Source organism: Panthera tigris, chromosome B2 (genome assembly GCF_018350195.1).
Source record: "Panthera tigris isolate Pti1 chromosome B2, P.tigris_Pti1_mat1.1, whole genome shotgun sequence".
NCBI lineage: Eukaryota > Metazoa > Chordata > Mammalia > Carnivora > Felidae > Panthera > Panthera tigris.
Window position 1 is genome coordinate 11,092,648 of NC_056664.1, and position 9,852 is coordinate 11,102,499.

The following is a 9,852-nucleotide window of genomic DNA, read 5'->3' on the forward strand; positions in this document are numbered from 1 at the left end:
ACAGCACCACGTAGCACAGCCATTCTGCAAGCTGGACATCACGTTAGGTTCCTCTCACTCTCCCACCTGCCACCTCCAATCAGTCACCAAGTCCTACTAATGCTATTTATAAGACCTCCCTCCTGTCTGGCCTCTCAGCCCATCCTCTCTGCCACTGTTTCCATGTAGGTCCTCCCATGTTTTCATGTAGGTCATGTTTGTTTTAAGATGGAATGGAACGCACTCATATGATCATGGAAAAGAGTCAACAGAGAAGAGACTGAAAATATTTGAGAGAGAAGACCACTGGTGAAGCCAGATCTCTAAAGAAGAGATAGAACCTTGAACCCAGGGAGAAAAGCCTGAGTTGGACAGGAAAAGAAAAACTTTACCAACGGAGATACTTTCTCACAAAGCTAAATTTATTCCATGTTTTCACATTAGTATTTTCTCTCTTTTCGGAAATAAGTTAATAGTAGATGGTACCATATTTAATGTCCTTGCTTGAAAAAAAAATTTTTTTTTACTTGGCAAATGTTCAGTTCCTAATTTTTTCTTCACCTCTGAAATTGTGACATTCCTTCAAATCCAAATCTGCAGTCTTGAGTATCTGTCTAGCTACTGACTTCTCTCTCTTCTTTCCTAGCTTATCCCTTTCTTCTAAGGGAGAAACATCTTCTCACTGGCTGCTTCCACTTCCTATCTTCTTTTCTACACGTGTTAACTCTCTCCCTGCATCTCTACTCACGGGGTCTGTGGCTGAGGTCACGTTAGCCAACCGCCAAACCCAATGTTCAGGATGCTGATGAGAGTTCTTTTCATCTGGAATTTCTAAATTCCCTTTGATTCCCGGATTCCACTCTTCTGATCTTTGTTCTTGGCTCTGGCCACTCCGCTTGGTCTCCTTTGTTGGCTTTTTCCTCTGTGCCCTCAGGGGCCTCTTCTTGTTCTGTGCCCTCCGGGGGCCATCTCATTCATGCCTTCTACCACAAACTATATTCTGGCAATTCCTATATAATTATTCCCTGTACCCTGTGCCACTCTCTGAGGTAAACATTACTTCTTCTAGGTGAAGAAATGAGGCTAAGAAAACTAATATGCAAAGCTTCCATTACTAATGTTAAGGAATGTATTCAACCCACAATCTCCAAAGGCCATGGCGCTGGGACTCTGTAACAACTGTTTTAAGGATAAAATAAGATAATGTCGAAAAGTGTTTGAAAACTGAGACAAACACTTCTATCTTATTTTTCTTTAAGTAATCTCTACATCCAATACTGGACTCAAACTCATGACCCCAAGCTCAAGAATCCCATGCTCCACTGACTAAGCCAGCCAGGCATCCCCAAAGTGTTCCATTTTAATCAAGTTCAGGCACTGTATAATAAAAAACATTTAGTGAAGAGCTAAATTTCTTTTCTTTAATACCATCTGTCTCTTGCTCTCTCCCATCTCTCTGAGGAGCTAAAGTAAATCACAGTACATTTCAACTTCTTCTCCTTTTGCTGTCCATGCAGTCAGCCAGGGCTCTACTCTGGATGTACAGGACCCATCTTAACTCCTGATTCTCAACCAAGAGAGAATACTTCTCCAAGGCAGAGCAAACTGAAAATACTAGGTGTCTGGAAGGACTGTATTTCTTATTTTTAATGTTTTATTTATTTTTGAGAGAGAGTGAGAAGAGGAGGGGCAGAGAGAGGGGGAGAGGATCCTAAGTGGACTGGGCTGACAGCAGCGAGCCCAATGTGGGGGGCCGAACTCACAAACCATGAGATCATGACCTAAGGTGAAGTCAGATAACCAACTGAGCCACCCAGGCATCTGTGAAAAGACTATTTCAAAAGAAGACTCTTCTAAAAAAATCACCATAAATGGTATGAACTGGAATAAAGTTGCTGTACGGTAGAAATTTGGATAGGTCTTCTGTGTAATGGACCCAGTAAGAAGCAAAGGGCATCTCAGCTATGAAGCCAAGGTAAAAAACCACAAAGCAGGAAGGATCGGAGATTAGAAAAGACAACCAAAAATACTACGGCCAAATCAAAAGTTGCAACGGACACAGTAGCATACTGGAAATAACCGATAATCTCAACAGAGTAGATGATAGGCTTGAGAAATTCTGCCAGTATTCAGAGAAAAAAAACAAAAAGATCACATTTATTAAATAAACAATGATATGAGAGATGAATACATAAATGTATGCATAACTCCAAAAAGAAAAAGATCAATAAAGAAATCAGAAGAAAATAATTGAATACCGAGACAAAAAACAGATTTTAAGTCTTCAAATCAATACTGGTCAAAGAGTACCAGGAAAAAATAAAACAGACTATCATTATGATATAGTCTGGTAAAAAAAAAAAAAAATCTTTTTTAGTATTAGAGAAATGAAAACAATGCTTTAAGCATCCAGACAGAAAAACAGATTACCTATAAAAGAACAGCAATCAGACCTCAGACTTCCACAACCCTCATTGCTAGAATTCAATCTAGAGAGCCTTGAGATAAAGACTATGACCCAAGTATTTTTTTAAGAAAATTTTTATGTTTATTTACTTTTGAGAGAGAGAGAGAGAGACAGAACACGAATGCGGGAGGGGCAGAGAGAGACAGAGACACAGAATCCGAAGCAGGCTCCAGGCTCTGAGCTGTCAGCACAGAGCCCAACATGGGGTTGAACTCACGAGCCATGAGATCACGACCTGAGCCGAAGTCAGACACTTAACCAACCAACTGAGTCACCGATGTGCTGCCCTCCCTCCCCCACCAAACGTTTTCTATGAAGAAAAACAGAAAGTAGTCTCATCTGTACCAGGCTTTCTGAAAGCAATTTCTTAAAAACATCCTCAGCTACACACAGCCTCCTAAAAAATTTACTGGGTCTATACTTAAATTTGTCACGATATGAATTTAAGAGTGGAGGAACAGTAATAATTTTAAGTGGGTATAGGCATTAATTAAACAGAATGAAGTCTAAATAAACTTGGTCAATGTGGGCATAAACCTTAAATAAAATGTTAAAAACAATTCTTCAAATAAAAAAATAATTTTAGCATTTATGAATAATTTGATTTTAATAACCCCAAATTATGTCAACAAAAAACTAGAACATAGAGGAGTTGGACAAAGAGAAATAGTATATGTGTCCTATTTCTCACCTTACAGAAAGAAAACTGTCAAATATCATTTCTTCCTGGCATTAAGAAAAATGAGATCATGCCTATATTAAAAAACAAGCAAAAGCCTTAAAGGCATCAATAGTTGGGTTTTTTTAAAGAGATAATCTATACCTTTTAAGTTACCAAAGAAAAATGAGCAAATAAAATATAGTCCAGACAGCCAAAGGAAATATGTTAAATAGCTCAGGCAATTCTTACATTGTTAATTAAAAAAAAAGTAAACACGGGGTGCCTGGGTGGCTCAGTCGGTTGAGCGTCCGACTTCAGCTCAGGTCACCATCTCACGGTTCGTGAGTTCGAGCCCCGCATCAGGCTCTGGGCTGATGGCTCAGAGCCTGGAGCCTGCTTCCGATTCTGTGTCTCCCACTCTCTCTGCCCCTCCCCCCGTTCATGCTCTGTCTCTCTCTGTCTCAAAAATAAATGAACATTAAAAAAAAATTTTTTTAATTTAAAAAAAATAAAAAAAAAAAAGTAAACAGTGCATAGAAAAAAAATCTTAATTAGGGGGCCCTGGGTGGCTCCGTCAGTTAAGCATCTGACTTCGGCTCAGGTCATGATCTCACAGCTCGTGGGTTCGAGCCCCACGTCTGGCTCTGTGCTGACAGCTCAGAGCCTGGAGCCTGCTTTGGATTCTGTTTGTGTATCTCTCTGTCCCTCCCCTGCTCACACACTGTCTCTCTCTGTCTCTCAAAAAATGAAAAATTAAAAAAAAAAAAAGAATTGGGAAATTCCAAATGAAATGCCAAAATGAGCATACTACCATCTATAGATTCAATCAACAGCTTGGACTCATTAGGGGAAGCAGTGTGGGTGTTGATAGTGATAGGTGTCCTGGATCAAGATACTTAACTTCTCTGAATCATAGATCTATATAAAGGGGATAAAAACAACTACCTCTGAAGGCTGTGGAATTTTCTTAATGTGGGTAAAGCAACTCAATAAATAATTGGCAGTGAGATACAGCCCTTGTAAGAATGCTTCCCCAGATTCCATAGGATTTCTTAAGATTGGTGCCTACGTATCAGGACAAATTCTTTTACAAGTCACAAAAGAAAAATGTCTCAACACTAGGAGCGTGGGAAGATAGATTTTTAAGACAGATGATCTTGAAAGACACAGACATCAAGAAGTGGGAATTCTGAAAGTCAAGCCTTAATTAAGTAGGGTTTTGAAGTCTAGAAACTCCAGTGGTTGATTCCATTATTTCAGACTGCAATCTCTGGGGTGGGGTCTGAAGGCTAACCATTCCTGAATGATACACTGACTCAGTAAGCCCCCACCACGTACACCACCAACCTACTCTTCTATCTATACACTCATCCTTTCTCGGATACTCCTTTCCTTTCCATCTGCCAGTGGAAGCAGTCCCCACCCAGCACAATGAAAAACCCAGGATGCTACTTTAAAGTACTTCACCGCCTTTGTAAATGACCGACAATTGCCTTTAAGGTCACACTTTAAGGGGCACCTCAGTGGCTCAGTCAGTTAAGCGTCCCACTTCGGCTCAGGTCATGATCTCGCATTTCATGAGTTCGAGCCCCGCATTGGGCTCTGTGCTGACAGCTCAGAGCCTGGAGCCTGCTTCGGATTCTGTGTCTCCCTCTTTCTGCCCCCTCCCCGCTCATGCTCGGTCTGTCTCAAAAATAAATAAACATTTTTTTAAATGCCGTTTAAGGTCACACTTTGAGATTCATTGGAAATCTAGCTGAGGTTTGCAACTTACTTTGCTGCCATTCCTACTTTAGTGAACTCATGTATAAATTCATTTCAAATGAGCAAATTCCTCATTACTAGAAGAACTGGAAAGAATATAAAATTTAATGTCTTCCTTCAAAGTCTGGATTATGGCTAGGAGTGCTTTAATATTCATCTGTAGAAAGAAATTATTAGAAACTAGATGATTTCTAAAATGCCTTCCAATTTTAATACTCCAGGACTCTATTATTTCTACATCGTTGAATCAAGGGAAATTAATACAGCATGACTAAATAAGGCAATTTGTGATCTAGGCTACACTGAGGTTACTCTCTTTGTGGCTAAAGGTATTTCTTAGAATACAGTGCTAAACATGTAACTGCATTCTGCAACCAATGCAAACATGTTCTAATTGATCGGAGGGAGAAGAAAAAAAAATTCAACGCGGGGTATCTGTGTGGCTGAGTCGGTTAAGCTTCGACTTCAGCTCAGGTCATGATCTCACACTTTATGGGTCGAGCTCTGCATCATGCTCTGTGCTGACAGCTCAGAGCCTGGAGCCTGCTTGGGATTCTGCGTCTCCCTCTCTCTCTGCCCCTCCCCCGTGCACGTGCTCTCTCTCTCAAAAATAAATACTTAGAAAAAAAAAATTTTTTTTAATTCAGTCCAGAGCGCCAGCAATTCCTCTGTGAGCTAGCGTGGCAGGGAGTGTGTGGGGTCAGTGAAGCATCAAGTTACAGAGCAAATTAAAGGTCTGAAAGAGAGTGGCAGGGTCTAATCATCTACTGTCTGAGGCTGCCAGAATGGGACCCATCACCCTTCCTCACTCACAAAGGACTGTTCCACGTATGCTAAGCATACAGCTAAGGGCTCCAACCATCTTTTATTAAAAAGGCCTTCAGTTCCAAATAGATCTTTATGGAATTATTTCCTTCAAGTTTTTAGTTCTGTCATATTAAAAATTTCCATGAAAAAGTAATCAAAACCTAATGCTTACAGTGTTCTGCCACAAAGAAAAATATTGTGGGTTTTTGTTCCTATTAAAAACATGTGTTACATATATATACATAATTATGTAAGTCCCAGACCCAGCGTACACATATCTATACAAAAACCTTAGGAAAATAATGATAGTAGTTTTGCCTAAGCCAACGCAAGTCATAACATCATATTGTACTCTGTCCATAACACCCCTCATTAAGCCAATGCTTTGAAAAGGTCAGCAAGCGATGACTATTTCTGCATATTTTGTGGCATAGGTTGCAAACACGAGATCCATAGGGATGAATTAAGGTCACTTTTAAAATTCAAATAGTACTTTCTCGGCTTGGTTGGCTGAATCGTGTGAATCTGCACTATTTTTCCTAGGGGAAAGTTAATTTTAGAAAGGAGAAAAACTTTGCCAGGAAAACAATCACATTGGCTCAATACCTAGACAGTGACTCTTTTCTTAAAAGTTCAAAACGCTTCAAGTCTCCTACTTGTCCTTAATATCCTTGAAAGCAGGTACCCAATTCCAGCCCCATTTCATAATGAGCATCTCATTCCATAAAAAGTTGGAGGATTTCATAGGATACCTACTGAATGGTATTTTTAAAAAATTAGCCCTTTACCTCAATTTTCCAAAGACAGACAAAATAAAAATATTTTCCCTGGGAGGTAACTCTGAGTGTTTGGTAAGTACTTAGAATGGCTCAGATACAGATATATATGAAAAGCAATAGAGGTACATCTATGACAAAGTGCAAGACAGAGAAACATTTAGTATTTTGTGCAAGTTCAAATACAATATAACTTACAGACACTCAACCAATTCAGGGTAGAAGAGCTTGGTTCAAATAATTAGGAATGTAAACAGAATCTAAATTAACATACATGATAATTCTTCCTTCCGGTTCCTAGAGATAGAGTGCATTTGGATGTTCAGCTTTAAAGGAACCAACATGTAAAAATTCCAGGGGCCACTGGCAGAAAGTCAGGCAATGTAAGCACAGTAGGGGAAGATTTTCTGATTTCCACGGAATAGGCCTCAGTCCTTTCTAATCGCCAGAGTACTTTTGAAGGAATTCTCACATTTAAAAATGTGAGGTTTCAAAGCTAACTCTTTAACAAGGGCCCTCAGAAGTATGGTATTTCTCTCCACCCTCTATTTGAATTTCAAATGCACGTTAACCCTCCCTTCCCAAAATTGCCAACTCAAAACCCACCACCCCACCAAATTCATCAACTTGAAGGAAACTAGCCTTCACGGTTTTTATTCTCCGGGCACGCTACCATTTCCAGGTGATGCTTATCATCAATTGGGTGCCCCCTGTCCCTCGTGTGCCGACCTTTCGGACACTTTGAAGTGATTACGGGGGGAGAAGAGCACGTCTCCATCACCTGGATTGATTTTTCAAGACCCAGAAGCTCGCGGGCGCGCGCGCACACAGCCTTCCTCCCATTTCGGAATCAGGATCTCCGCGCTCCAGCGGGACCTACTGCTTTAGGCTGCGATCAAGTTCTAGGGGCACCGCAGTCACCCAGAAAACCTTGTAAACTCATCACAGTATTTAATTTTCGGGGAAAATAACCCCCAAAGCGCCTCCGCCTATTGTTTCGTGCAGACAGGGACGATAAGACGGTTCACCTACCTCGACCGAGGGTTATTACCACCCCCACCCCCACCTCAAAGTTAGGAATAGAAACAGAAGGTGGGGGCGGGGGGGGGGGGGGGTTATGTTTTGGAAGGACAGCAGCTGCGATATTTCAACCTGGAAATTACTGCGGAGTCCAGGGGAGAACGGCGCGCCGGAGCTTGCGCCATACACCTGGAGAGGGTGGACGACCTCCCGCCTGCGAGCCCACCCGGTCCCCCACCCCACCCCCCGCCGCCGAGCCCGGTGCGGGGTTTCGGGGGCTGCCCCGGGGAAGGCGGATGAGGGTCCGGCGGGCCGCGGGGTAGCAGCGCAGCAGGCGGAGGATCCCGTATCTCTCCCCCCCCACCCCACCCCCCAGCCCGGGGCTGGCGCGGTGCGCAGGAGACCGCGGAGGGCGCAACGAGGGGGGCCGACCGGCACCTGGTGCGGCCGGCCCGGCTGCGCTCCGGGGAGGGCGCACCCCGCGCCCCTGCTTACCTTGCGCGCGAGGTCCGAGTCCGGAGCAGGGACACCGGGAGGGTCCGCTGTCAGCTCCTGCGGGCGACGCTTCAGGTATCAGAGGCGCGCGGGTCTGCCGGCTCCCAGCCGCCCCGCGCGCCCCGGGGCCCCCCTCCTCCGGCCCGCGCCCCCGGCGCCCGCCCGCACGTCGCCCTCCGCCGCGCTCCCCTTCTCCCCCTGCTGTTTATTCCGGAGAGCGGTGGCCCCTCTCCCGAGCCCTCCCTCCCCCGGCGCGTGCACGCACACACCTCCCCCAGAAATGCGCTCTCTTTCGGAAGGGGCAGCGACTGTGGTCCTTGAAATTCTGGGGCTGGGCGACTTCGGAAAACCCCTTTTAAAATCTTCCATCTACCCAGCGAGGTTCAGGGCGGGCACCACTTCCATTCGTCCCTGCCTCCTCCGTCCTCCCTAGCCTTAACCACATCACTTAACGCTTGATTGTGTCTGAGAATCGCCTGCCAGTCATCTTAATGTTTCCAAAATAACTCCTTCCATCTTACTGTTTTAAAAATGTATCGCTTCTCGGCCTTTTGGCTAAGATCAAGTGTAGTATCTGTTCTTATCAGTTTAAAAATGTAGACGTCCCCACTACTTAAACTTGGGTTGCCAGGACTTTAGATTGGCCTCGAGAAGGGTATGTTCAGCTATGCAAGACAAGACAGGTCAGGTCTCTTTTGCCAGCACTGTCCACACCTGCCACCTGTCAGGGCCCCAAGTCGAGGCGAAAGCATTTAATTATACCTGGCTTTGGTTACTGAGCATGTCTGGAGCCTCCGTTTCTCAGGAGAGAGGCAGTTCTGAAGCCAAAGTTCTGGGAGGGAGCAGGTGGATGTATTGAAGGAGAGTTCTAAGGCCAACGAAGCAGCAATGGGCAGAGCATACTGAATAATATAAAAGATAAGAACGACGGGAAGGGATCTGTGGAAACATCACTGTATCATTAACATGCAGGAGCTGGGAGTGGTGACATAATCCCTACTGGGAATGTGGAAGGTGATTTGTTAACTGGCACTCCATTTATTCATTCATTCATTTACCTATCAATGTGATGTATACTTATGGGATAGGTTAGAGGCATCACAACATTATTCATTCATAGCCAGTCATGTCACTCATAACTTTAAGGATGCCAGGAATCAACTGAAGAAACAACAAGTTTGTAACAGAGCCCTGGACAATGCAAATGGCTATTAAAGAGACTCCGGTGTTTTGTTTTTTTTTTTTTTTTTAATTCTGCCAACATTTATTGAAAGCTTGCTAGTTCAAGACACTGCTGGGTGCTAGGGGTAGAAGAATTAATAAGAACAGCAACATGGTGTGCCTGAGTGGCTCAGTCGGTTGAGTCACCAACTTCGGCTCAGGTCATGATCTCACAGTCCGTGACTTCGAGCCCTGTGTGGGGCTCTGTGCTGACAGCTTGGAGCCTGGAGCCAGCTTTGGATTCTGTGTCTCCTTCTCTCTCTGCCCCTCCTCTGCCTGCACTCTGTCTCTCAAAAATGAATAACCATTAAAAAATAAAAAAATAAAAGAACAGCAACATCCCTAACCTCACAGAGCTGAATAGAGGGATACACAGTGAACAGCTGTTAAAATTAGATGCTCGGGGTGCCTGGGTGGCTCAGTTAAGCATCCAACTTCAGCTCAGGTCATGATCTCATGGTTCCTGCATTCAAGCCCCGCATCGGGCTCTATGCTTGAAGGTGCAGAGCCTCCCTGGGATTCTCTCTCTTCCTGCACCTCCCCCACATTCTCTCTCTCGCTCTCAAAATAAATAAGTACACAAAACAAAACAAAAAACTAAGTAGATGCTCCGATGCTGATGCATGATTCTGGTGCACCTGGAGGGTAGTCTACAACAAGCC

The 9,852-nt window shown here is 43.9% G+C and overlaps 1 pseudogene; it reads left to right on the forward strand.

The window, feature by feature from the left end:
• Window positions 1-8,504: 8,504 nt before the first annotated feature.
• Window positions 8,505-8,608, forward strand: LOC122238974 (annotated as a pseudogene).
• Window positions 8,609-9,852: the final 1,244 nt, after the last annotated feature.